The sequence below is a fragment of the Mesoplodon bidens genome (assembly GCF_964165515.1).
Source record: "Mesoplodon bidens genome assembly, chromosome: 8".
NCBI lineage: Eukaryota > Metazoa > Chordata > Mammalia > Artiodactyla > Ziphiidae > Mesoplodon > Mesoplodon bidens.
In genome coordinates this window covers 60,553,773-60,566,882 of record NC_138165.1, presented here as the reverse complement: position 1 = coordinate 60,566,882, position 13,110 = coordinate 60,553,773, and the positions used below count along the sequence as shown (strand labels likewise).

At 40.3% G+C, this 13,110-nt stretch overlaps 1 protein-coding gene across 2 annotated transcripts in view; it reads right to left on the bottom strand.

The window, feature by feature from the left end:
* The window catches only part of ZRANB3 (zinc finger RANBP2-type containing 3), a 258,579-nt gene extending 256,321 nt beyond the window's left edge, over positions 1-2,258 (bottom strand). The window contains exon 1 of one of the 2 annotated variants that reach the window (XM_081241602.1): positions 2,044-2,258. The gene's annotated coding sequence lies outside the window, so the exon portion shown is untranslated. The remainder of the gene's footprint in view (positions 1-2,043) is intronic. The other variant, XM_081241601.1, reaches the window with a different exon arrangement.
* Positions 2,259-13,110: the final 10,852 nt, after the last annotated feature.

Here is a 13,110-nt window from a genome sequence, read left to right as displayed (position 1 = left end):
CAGTTTAGTAGAGCTAAAAAATAAGATGCTTTGGGATAAATTGTAAAGAAGTAAAAACAAGTCAGGTCAGGGAGGTTCTCATGTGCCATGCTAAAAAGAGTTTGGACTTTAGTCTGTAAGAAATTGGGAGCCTTTTCTAGAGTTCAACCAAGTTGCTACTTTACAAAGATTACCCTGTCAAATTTGGAAGAATGGACAACCTTTTCGAAGGCTACCACAAATAGTCCGGGTAGTACAATTTATAATCTCTTTAGCATCAGACTCCTACATCTAATTACCTACCTGACATTTTGAAAATCTCAAAGTGTTGGGCTGCACCCGGCAGACCTACAAGGCCTGCACTTGCCCAGGTTTAAGACCGAAGAAACAGCCTGAGTCAGCAACAGAGACATCAGTGGTTTAATGGATGGGGGAGTTTACACGTTTGAAGCAGGGTCCTGGAGCAATACCCAACCGTGTGCAGTGTAAGGTGGGCAGGACAAGGTGGCAGTAATCGCTCCCAGAGGTTAGGGGAGATTACCAGTTATAGGGGAATTGATGCAGGTGGGGGCATTAGTTACCAAGGAAACCAGTAGTGGAGCATGCCCCTCACTGCCCCTTTGATAAGAACAATCACTAGCTGGGGCCTGGGGGAAATACTCACAGGAAGGTCAGTCAGGTGAGTTGGGTGTAGGTGAAGCATTCAGGGATGGAGCAGGGGACATACAGAGAGCAAGAGAACAACCATCCTAAGTGGCCTGACCATACACATAGACACTTCTAGCCTAAATGTCCAAAACCAAAGTCTTGATTTCTCTATCAAATTGTGTGCTCCGTGACCAAATCTCTCAGTAACAGTGCAACCCTGCAAGTTACTCAAACCAGCAACCTAAGTTCATTCTTGATCTCTGCTTCTTAACCACCAAATTATATCCACTTATTATTAATTATACCCCAAATATATCTCAAATCCATTCAGTTCTTTCCAGTTCCATTGCCATCACCAACCCCAAGCCATCAGTGCTCAACTGGAATACTGCAGTAGTTCCCAACTGGACTCTCCTACATTTTCCTTAATATCAGTTCGTTTCCTTTAAGCACTTAACTGTGATTGACAATTATTTTCATCTGTTTACTCCCTCCTATTAGCGTGCCTTCATGAAGTCAAGGACCACAAACGTCCTGTTTATCGCTGTTTTTACTTCAGTACTCTAGCATCAGCCAGGTCAACAGAAACAATATTAACAAAACCCTTTTTTTTCTGGTTGAAAATGATGTGTTTTAAAAGTAATTTGTCTTAATTAACGTTCCATTATAGAACCAAAGAATTATATTTTACAAACTTGAAATTTCTGTACATAGGAATAAGATTTATCGGAGATTAATATATTTAAAAAGCTACTTATTCTACTAAAATAAAAACAAACAAAACCCAACATACACTTACTAAGTACCAGGCACTATTTCAAGTGTTTTACATATATTAAGTCATTTAAGCCTCACAATGGCCTGTGACTTCTTTTATCTCAATTTTACAGATAAGGAAACAAAGACACTTGATAAAGCAATCTGCCCAACGTCTTTCTAATGATCTGTATTCATCGGTGTACTATAGTTGGTACCCTATCGACACTTGTTTAATGTATGCTTTACATTAAAAAAAAAGAGAGAGAGAGAGAGAATGGGACGATTCTCATCAATCATGAGCCCTTCTGTAGCGTTTCTCCTTCGAACCAGACTTTAGAAGTTGGTTTGTAAGAGTGAGAGGAGTTAGCTCAGAACTTCTGAGCCGGTTCTTTTTAGTCAAACTGAAGACGTGAAGGTTTTAGAGGCACCCTCCACAAATATGTGGGTGCAATCTAATCCTGAGCAACTCAAAAGACAAAAAAAGTGAGACTCGGGGAGTGAAGAGTGCGGTGGAGCATGGCATTCTGGACTTGGGAACTACCCTCCCCCCACCCCATTTCACCCACTGTTAAAATGCAATTAAATTCCATTCAGCTTTCTATCTCTCACGTAAGAAACTACCAACTTGCCCGCCACGCCACTCCCAGAGGGCCACACCTGGTGTATTCGCTGCAGAATCTCCAACTCCCGCCACAGGTTTGGCCTGTGTCCGCCGCAAAGCGGAAGTCACTTCAAAGGGACAAACTGAAAGTAAGAGAGGATAAATACCAGGAATCTAAAACTCCTACGGCGTTCTTAGAAAACTCTTCCTCGACTACCTTTCGCTTCTAACCCTTCTCTCTTCTGCTAGGTTGGTGAAAAGGCTTCACCATAGCCCTGCGACTACTTCCCCGCCCCAAACTCCAAATCATTCAAAAGTTTGTCCTTTCTCATTGGCCAATGAGGCGGCCTGGGTACCTCCCAAGAACTACAATTCCCGTCAGGCGTCGCGGGAAGCAAACGGAGGAGCTGAAATGGGCGGGAGCAAAGCACGTTGGGAACTGTAGTCGGCTGCAAGCCGAAGAGGGCAATCACCCCGCCTTTCCTCGCTGAGGCTGGAGAACCAGGTGTTCGGCTTAGAGCCTGTTACTGCTGAGGGGAGGAGCCAAGTCCTTAAGCAGCAGTCCCCACTTCCCACCACATGGAGAACGAAAATTTTCCTTTACTCCTATAAAGCAATATAAATACTCCTTGAAAAAATATGTTTGTCTTTCCAATACCTCCAGGTCAGTAAAAACTTCCAGAACTCTCCCACCTCGGGCTCCGACTCGTGGGAAAAGGTGGCTCTTTTACAAGTGGGCAAAATGGCTGTCCTCTTAGGTTTATCATTGGTTGTCCTTTGCGTCCTTCAAGGGCGGATACTTACAGCCGATTGGCTCTTTTTCCTTTGTGGGTGGAGAAAGACTTGGCTGGGCTCTCCCGCGGCCCGGGAGGAGATGAAGGGGTGGAGAGAAGGCAGTTTGTTCAGGCGTGATTGGATGATCCTCATGTCACTCCGAGGATATACAACCTATGATTTGTCTACTGCCCCTCAAAGAGAACGAAGAGGCGGGGCTAGTGCGTGGTGGGAAGGGGCGGGATTTTGCCAGCCGTGGCTGCCGCTGGAGCCGGTGTCCGGGCTGGTGATGGGGTTAATTCCCTTTCGTAAGACTCTTATTTGCACCCACCCAGCCCCGCCGTCGCCCCGCCGCGCCGCGCTCCAACTGCCTCCTCCTCCTCCTCCTCCTCAGTAACGCGGGTAAGAGATGCCCTCCCTTCCCCCCTCCAGCTCCCCGGGAATAACGCGCTTCGCTCCCCTCCCCCGCCCGCCAACCGGTAGCGCTAACGGAGAAGGAGGCAGGCAGGGGAGAAGATGTGGTGTGTGCGAAGGTGGCCTTCCCCGCCGAGCGGTCTGCGCTCCAGCCAGGGCCCCGCCGAGGTGCTGCTGCTGCCAGCCTCGCCGGGAGGTCGGGTTCCGAGGGAGCCCCGGCTCGCTTGGCCCGCCGCTGCGGCTGCGACTGCATCTGCATCCAGTACCTTGTGCCCACCGCCCCCACCCGGGGGCCATGTGAAAAGCAAACCCCTCGAGGCCTAGCGGAGGAGGCAGGGGAAAGGTTCCCAAGTCCCTGCCATAGCTGCTGCTGCTTGCTTTTGCAGCCCTAGGGACTCGGGAACCAGCCACAGCAGGCCTGCCCGGAGCGGGTGCCGTGCGTGGCTCTGCTTTCCCGGGTGGCTGGCGCCGGTGCCCCAGGCTCCCCGGCCCACCCCACGGCCGCCACCCCCGGCCTTGCACCCCGAGAATTTTTAGAAAGGAAATAAGGCATTCCGACCGTTTGGTGAAATGTTAGGTGGTGCGTTTTGCGTGTGGTACCAGAAAAAGCACAATGGGAATATTACAAAGAAAGTTGAATGACTGTCAGTGCCACGGACTTCGGGGATCAGATTTACACACATTATGGGTGAGGCTTAGGCTCTGCCCCCCAGATTCCTGTGTGATTGAAGTTTTTCGTCGCTCTCTTTTTTTGTTGCTAGGTGCAGAGGAGAGTGCCTCTGTTCTTTGAGCTTGCTCTTATGCAGAAACAAACTGTTGAGGCCATCAGGTCCCGCGTATAATTGGGGTAGCAAGTCAACTAAGTAAAAGACAAAGAGCTTAGTAAATAGCAGATGATTTTTCTGAAAAAAAATGTGTGTGTGTGTGTATATATATATATGTGTGTATATTTGTATGTATGTATATGCACATATGTATATAACTCTCTGAGGTTATGGTTTGCCTGATTGTAATTCTGAAGAAACCCTCTGCTTTTAGCCTAAATGTCTATGATTGCAAGAACTTTGGAATAATGAAAAGATGGTTCAAGTCAAACTGGCAGCCCACCTACTTGTAATATTTGAAACACTAAAATCTGTGTAATATTTAACATAGTAGGATACCAGTGTGACTAGGTTAATTGGACATACCTCAGCTTAACAAAATTTGACATATTTGGCCATATTTGAGAGGGAATGCTAACAAAATTTGACATATTTGGCCATATTTGAAAGGGAATGCTTCTTTCTCACGCGTTGATTGAGTGCTCATCTTTCAGTCCTTGCTTCTTTGTGGGGGGTGAATATGTTCTTAAATAATGGATTCTATAATTTGTTGTAGACATGTCTGTAATCAGAGGTAAAACCCCGGGCCCAGTCCTGAGGCTTACTTGTTACCAGAATAAACTTGGGTTCTGAAGAAATATCTGAGTTTTGACTAAGCATTGGACCATTTCTTCAGGGTCTGAGAAGACTATAATGGCTTAATGATCTTCCATATTCCATAACTAATATACCTAGATAGAGAATTGACATAGACCCACAGATTCAGGACCTGAAAGAAATTTGGATGGTGTGTTAGAATTAAAAAATGAAACCCTGAGTATAACCCTGAAGGGTAAGTCCCCTCAACTCCCCACAAAAAGAACCCATAGCATACATTACTCAGCGTAGCATTTTCTAAAACTTGTTGGGTAATTGATAAATTACTATAATGCCCTCAGATCTCATGTCCCTTATGTACAGAAAGGGCTGATGAAAATGTAGGAGGCTTCTGTATTCTCTTATTAGCTGCAGGACTCCTCTATGAGCCTCAGTTCAGTTTCCCCATCTATAAAATGGGGGTGGTTCTGCTTAACTCACGGAGTTGTGAGGATTAGAGATGAAGTATGTAAAGCCTCTCACATTGTGCCTAACACATAGTATGTATCAATATGTTAAATATTAACTGTTGTTATTTTCACACATTAAGAGAATGAGTTTATTTCTCAAACGCACACGGTATTGTTGGAGCCTCAGAACATGTTCTGTTAGTGAGGAGTACTGTGGGGATTTTCGTTTATGTTGTGACTTTAAGTGCAGTTTGTAATTAGCCATTTTCAAAGGGAAAGGTTTGTGAGAAATTGGTCATCAGGTACAAAAGAGTTATTTATTTTACAAGAGATTTTTAAAAATAATATTTTGGAAACATCTAGTCTTTGTTGTTTTATTTATTTTTATTATTATTATTATTTTTTGGCTGCGTTGGTCTTTGTTGCTGTGCACAGGCTTCCTCTAGTTGCATCGAGCCAGGGCTACTCTTCATTGCTGTGCACGGGCTTCTCATTGCGGTGGCTTCTCTTGTTGCGTAGCACGGACTCTAGGTGCACAGGCTTCAGTAGTTGTGGCTTGTGGGCTCTAGAGTGCAGGCTCAGTAGTTGTGGCTTGCAGGCTCTAGAGTGCAGGCTCAGTAGTTGTGCCTCATGGACTCTAGGGTGCAGGCTCAGTAGTTGTGGCGCACGGGCTTAATTGCTCCGTGGCACGTGGGATCTTCCCGGACCAGGGCTCAAACCTATGTCCCCTGCATTGGCAGGCAGATTCTTAACCACTGCGCCACCGGGGAAGTCCATATAGGAGATTTTTTTTTTTTTTTTGCAGTAAAATGCAGGTGTTTGTTGACTATTTCAAATGGATTATCTGGAATAAAAGTATGTGGTAAGTTATTTTAGTGATAAATCATTGTAATATCTTTTAAATTTTATTTAGCTTATGTTTCAAGATTAAGTTCATATACTTGCTATCCATATTCATTGTGCTACCAGGGGCAAGCAACTCTTTATAGTGTTAAGATTAAGCAAGTTGTTTGAATTCGTTATGGCCATAGGCTTACTACTGTTTTGTTGCTGTTTTTAATTCTCATTATTTATCAGTTCTTAAGTGTTTCTTTTCTGTGGTACAGCATGCCAGACACACTGTTCCTTTCTCCTCCCAGGCACTTTTGAAAACATACTGGGTCTTCACACATAATAGTGTCCTTGGAGTTTGTACAGTGAGACAAATTTAAAGTTAGCCTGAAAACAGTTTTATTATGAAGCCTTCTGACAGTAATTCCAGGCCAGGGTTCAAGGCAGCTAGCTACACCTTATGCTGAATAGCGAGCTGAAATATATAATGTTATGGTGGACCTCCGAAGTTACTGAACCCAGTACAGTTGGATGCTCCTTCGAGGGACATTAAATGGCAGCAGCGTAGAAAATTTTGTAAATTGAAATACACTTTTTCAAATATTACGCAGAAGACAAGAATTGCCAAGTAATGAAAGAGATGTTCTTGTACTGGCACTATAGAACACATAATTATACCCGTTTGAGTTAATGTTAAGTTTTGTGGGTTTTTTAAATAAATATATTTATTTTTATTTATTTTATTTTTGGCTGCATCGGGTCTCCGTTGCTGCACGCGGGCTTTCTCTAGTTGCAGCGAGCGGGGGCTACTCTTCGTTGTGGTGCGCAGGCTTCTCATTGCAGTGGCTTCTCTTGTTGCAGAGTACGGGCTCTAGGCACGTGGGCTTCAGTAGCTGTGGCTTGCAGGCTTTAGAGCTCAGACTCAGTAGTTGTGGCGCATGGGTTTGGTTGCTCCGCAGCATGTGGGATCTTCCCAGACCAGGGATCGAACCCGTGTCCCCTGCATTGGCAGGCGGATTCTTAACCACTGTGCCACCAGGGAAGTCCCTAATGTTAAGTTTTAATTCCTTAGAAATAAAGAAGCACTGAGAGTTGATAACACTTTTATTTTTTCCATTCTTGAAAATGTTACAATAATAAATCCTTAAGACTGATAGGTTTATATTATATTGTTGCTATTTGCATTAAAAAACCTCACTATTAACACTTTCATGATCTATTATAAATATGTTGGGCAGCCTGTATGTCAAAGAGGTGTGGTTCCAAATGGTAGTGAACTTTTCAGATAGCACTTGCTGCTCCAGACCACAGAATCAGTACACTATCTTTTCAGTCATATCTACATACAGTGATGATAACTTACTACTTATAACTTAAGATGAATAAACTAAGACGGTTATCATAAAGAGAAGGGAGCGTGTCAGTTTTTTCTCGGTATAATAGTAGTCTTTTTCTAAAGGAGTAAAATAGTTTTCCCGCTTGATCCCTGTGAATTCTGATAATGCTTACTAGTAATACAGACATGGGCAAAGAGTCAAAGCATATAATCAAACAATTTTATTAAGTTAACTTTGCTTTCCAAATAAGGATATGTTATATAATAACAGATTTGCTTATACCTGATAAATATGTGTATTTTTCTAGGATTTAATTCAATAGTTATTGGCTGATGGTTGAAATAAGAGATGTTATTTAATCCTGGCTCAAAACTAGTTCTCTACCTTATTTTCATGCAATTTGGTTTTTTATTCCCAGATTTTATCCTTTATTATTTGCCTTTTCTTACCTTTTTAGTTTCCACACATACCTATTAACTTGAAATTTTTTCCTATGAGTTTTGAAAGCCTACACTTTATGATTTTTGTTATTCTCTTTGCCATCTGAGTTGTAGATTTGCGACTTTTTTCTTAATTTCTACCTGTAAGCTCACTTCTCCAAGCAAATTGTGACGTTTTTGAGCCTTCTTATTTCATAAATACTAGACCACATAACATGTTTAAATGATTGTTCTTGTAGCCTGCTTGACTAAAGTTTTCATCTACAACTCCCTAAAGCTACTTTCTCTCCAAAAGAAATTAAGTATGGAACATAAACTACATTCATTTTTAACTCTTGACCTTTGTTCTTAAAAGTCAATAATTTGATATTGTCTTGCCTTAAGAGTTTAAAGTACTATAATTTGATTTCTCCCAACTTTAGCTTGATCAGTGACAGATATAATTTACTTTTGTGGTCTACTTGTGCAATTAACTTCACTAATCTGCCTTCTACATGAAAGAAGTTCCATACTGGTATAAAATATCACCTTACAGTCTGAGTTAGAAGTTTAACTAACTGCAGATTCACTTTGTTGTCTTGGCCCTCACTGGAGAGGACAGCTATGGGATTTAAAGTTTTTTATTTATTTAAGTTTTCATGTTGTGGGGGAAAAAAGTCTGTACATATATGCAAAGCAATGGCTTAAATGAGCATTAAGGCCTTCAAGTTAAAAGTCCTCTTGGGGAAGCAGCTTATTACAGAAATTCTGTGTTTAAAAATAAGTGTCTTTTTATTGGAAACAACCCAAATACCCCTCAATGACTGAATGGTTAAACAACATATGCTATATCCATTCCATGGAATACTATGCAGCAATAAAAAGGAACAAACCATAGTATATAGCAACTTGCATGGATCTTGAAGGAATTATGCCAAGTGAAAAAAACAACCTTGAAGTGGGACAACCACATGGTTCCATTTATATAACATTCTCAAAATGACAAAATTAGAATGCAGATCTGTGGTTGCCAAGCATTGGGGATGGGGTGGGAGGATAAGGGTGGTTGTGACTGTAAAGGGTTAACATGAGGGATCTTTGCAGTGATTGAACAGCTCTGTATCTTGATTGTGGTGGTGGTTATGTAAATCTATATACATGTGATAAAATTACATAGAAACATACACATGAAGGAGTGCATGTAAAATTGGTAAAATCTGAATAAAATTGTGGATTATATCGCTGTCAGTACCTGGTTTTGATATTGAACTACACTTACACAGTCATCCCTTGTTATCCACTGGGAATTGGTTCCAGGACTCCCCTTGGATACCAAAATTCACAGGTGCTCAAGTCCCTTGTATAAAATGGCATAGTATTTGCATATAACCTATGCACATTTTCCCATATACTTTAAACCATGTCTAGATTACTTATAATACCAAATGCTGTGTAAGTCGTTGTATTGATAACTACAGTGCAAATACTGCATAAATAGTTGCCAGTGCACGGCAAGTTCAAGTTTTGCTTTTTGGAACTTTCTGAAATTTTTTTCCTGAGTATTTTCAGTCTGTTGATTGGATCCACAGATATGAAACCTGTGGATATGGAAGGCCAACTGTATAATGTTATCATTGGGGGAAACTGGATGAAGAGTACATGAGAGCTTGCTGTACTGTTTTTTACACTTCATGTGAATCTATAATTATTTTAAAATTATTAAGTCAATTAAAGAAAAAAAATACCCTTTACTTATATATATGTTCCTGTATAGTATTGGGAAAAGAGCATCTGTTTTTTTGTTGTTGTTTTGTTTTGTTTTATTTATTTATTTTTGGCTACGTTTGGTCTTCCTTGCTGCATGTGGGCTTTTTCTAGTTGTGGTGCGGGGGCTATTCTTCGTTGTGGTGTGCAGGCTTCTCATTGTGGTAGCTTCTGTTTTTGCAGAGCACGGGCTCTAGGCGTGTGGGCTTCAGTAGTTGTGGCTCACGGGATTAGTTGCTCTGTGGCATGTGGGATCTTCCTGGACCAGGGCTTGAACCTATGTCCGCTGCATTGGCAGGCAGATTCTTAACCACTGCACCATCAGGGAAGTCCCAAAGCATCTGTTTTTAAACAAATATTCTCTGCAAAATACCAGTCATACATTTCTTATTGTTCATGTACATTTGCATGCAATAGAAATACTTCTACGTCAAGCATACCCAACAGGCAGTTTCCATTTTCATTTCATATGCCTTGTTTCCCCTAAATGCCAGTTCATTCTTATTTTATTAGGGCTTGCTGCCTTTCACTTTACAAGCTCACTTCATAAGAACTAGAAAGAATCTGATATCAGTCATCTATATTGTTCATTTTCCAGTTGCTAGAAAAGGATTTTGTCAAGAGAGGCTGTACATTCATTATTCAACTAGATAATTGCATTTTAAGCAAATTGATCATCTGTAAGACAAAATAAAAGATTTTGTTCTCTTGTAAAGACAGCAAATGAGGTATAATTTGGGAGAAGAAAATGATATTAGTGCTTGTTAAGTTATACTATGGTTATAATGTGACCATGAACCTTTTAATACAAAAGTATTAAATGTTTTAAAGCAATGTGGGAAGATTGTGAGGAGGTCAGAAGTAAAAGTTGTAGGCCACCAACTTGGGGAAGATACGCTTTCTGTGATATGGTGATCTTGATCCATTTTGAATGAATTTTTGTGTATGGTGTGAGGTAGGAGTACAGATTCATTCTTTTACATGCAGGTATCCTTTTTTTTTTTTTTTTATTTCAGCACCATTTGTTCTTCTTTCTCCATTGAATTGTTTTAGCACCTTTGTTGACCGTAAATGTAGAAGATTAGTTCTCAATTTTCAATTCTATTCCATTTATTTATTTTTAACATCTTTATTGGAGTATAATTGCTTTACAGTGGTGTGTTAGTTTCTGCTGTATAACAAAGTGAATCAGCTGTACATATACATACATCCCCATATCTCCTACATCCCCATATCTCCTCCCTCTTGCATCTCCCTCCCACCGTCCCTATCCCACCCCTCTAGGTGGACACATATTCCATTGATTTATATGTCTGTCATTATGCCAGTAGTCCCACAATGCTTGATTATGTAACTTTGTAAAAAAGTTTTGAAATTGGGACATGTGAGTCCTCTAACTTTGTTATTCTCTTCCAAGATTGCTTGGCTATTCTGAATCCTTTTTATTTCTATATGTAGTTTAAGATCAGCTTGCCAGTTTCTGCCAAGAAACTAGCTTGGATTTTGATAAGGTTGTGTCAGATAGGTAGGTCAATTTGGCAGTATGGGGAGTATTGCCATTTTAACAATATTGAGAGGATTTCTTTAATATTTAGTGATTCATTTTTTGAAAAGTAATAAACTTATTGCTTGTTAAACTAGATACAGTTGAACCTCCATATCTGTTGGTTCCGCATACATGGATTGAACCAACAGTGAGTCGAAAAATAGTTTAAAAAAAATTTTTTTCCAGGAGGTTCCAAAAACAAAACAGCTCGCCATGTTTGGGAGACTATTTATATAGCATTTATATTATGTTTACAACAATTTACATAGTACTTATATTGCATTAGGTATTATAAATAATCTAGAGATGATTTTAAAGTATACCGGAGGATATATGAAGGTTATATGCAAATACTGTGCCATTTTATATGAGGGACTTGAGCATTCATGGATTTTGGTATCCAAGGGGGATCCTAGAACCAATCCCCCATGGATATTGAGAGATAACTGTATCATATTTTACGAAAAATATATTTTCAAAATAAAAACATAATGAGAAGAATGGCATTGTCGTACATTTTTGCATATCTCCATAATGTCTGGTTTATAAGAAGATAGCCGGGTTCTCATAAATGTTTTTACATTCACTCTAATATGATATGTGGTTTTGGTAGAAACATAAGACAATTTGGCCTCATACAGATACGCAGGGGAAAAGAGGAGGACCTCATGCACCCTTTGAAAGCATCTTGATGATCTGCAGTGGTCATTAGTCCATACTTTGAGAACAGCTTGTTCAGTGGAAAGAAATATCTTTGGAAACTCAGAAATTTGGTGAAAGTCACAAGTCTGCCACTTAACAGCTGATGTGATTTTTGAGCAAGTTATTTAGCCTCTCAGTCTTTCTTCTTCTGTAAAATGAGGATAATGACACTCCCTTTTAGGGTTTTTATAAGGAGGAAACAAGATCATGCCTGTAAAGTTTTGGGTATATAAAAACCATCAAAGAACTGAGGCTTGTCTTTTTTCATTTATATTTGTCCACCTCTATTCTATAGGATTAGCTAATTTTTTTCCACTGAAGGTGTACATACCACCATGAAGCATGGTAACCTTCATGTAAATTTGGTTCATTGTATAGTATTTACTTAAAAGCTGAACTTTATTCAGACAATTTTCTACTGTCAGTCCTTTTAACTACATATTATGATAGCAAACAAGTAGAGAAGAGAAGAGCCAACAAAAAGGGTAAAGGAATTTTTAAGAAATGGGAGAGTAAGTTGATGTCTCCTTTAAGACCCTTTGTTGCCTTACTGCAGTCCTGCTATTAACTTTTGGAAGAATGAAGGAAAATGCAAAAATTCTGCCTTAAATTAGAGAATGGTTCTTCAGCATGTATTTTCCCAGTTAAAATTAATAAAATAAAATTAAAATATAAGTGATTCCAAATCCTCAGTGATTCTATAAATATTGAACCAAATTTCAGATAGATATTATTGCAGTTTTTTTACGAAGCAGGTTGAGAAACAGAATGAGGTGTGGGGTCCAATTTGGACAGGGTGGTCAGGAAGACCTCTTGACATTGGAACAAACACCAGACTGAAATGAGGGAACGAGTCATGTGAGGGAAGAACAACATTCTGGGTAGGAGGAACAGAAAGTACAAAGGCCATGGCATGGGGGCATACTTGGATGGAGATGGAAATTACACTTGTTTACTGAAGTTCAGCAGTGTTCTCCCAAAGACAGTTAGGATTTAAAGGAACAAGTACACTAAGAACACTCTGGAGTGTGGCTCTGGGGCTGTCAACTATGCATATTTACTAGCTAAGTGAATCATTTCCACTGTAGATCCTCTTAATCCCAAACGTACTGAGTTTTAAGGGACATTTGCAAAGTCTAAACCCAAATCTCTAATCTCCACTTATCAAAGGTTTCTTATCTTTTCAGTGCTAAACCAAGAGATGCGGTAGTTTTTCTTACAATTACCTGCATTTACATAGACCAGTAGGTAAATTGTTGTATTGGAATGTGAGGTCATCTGGTCCAACTTCAGTGGTTCTCAAGGATCAGTCCAGTGACAGTTACCTGTGCAGCTTTTCATAAAGTTAGCTGCTTTTCCTTTCCTTTTTTCTTTCAGGGTGTATTAGAATGGGGAGATGGGTACATACCCGACTCTGCCTTTTTGAGCAAGCTCTTGTGGGGACCTTACATGACAGGAAAATCAAG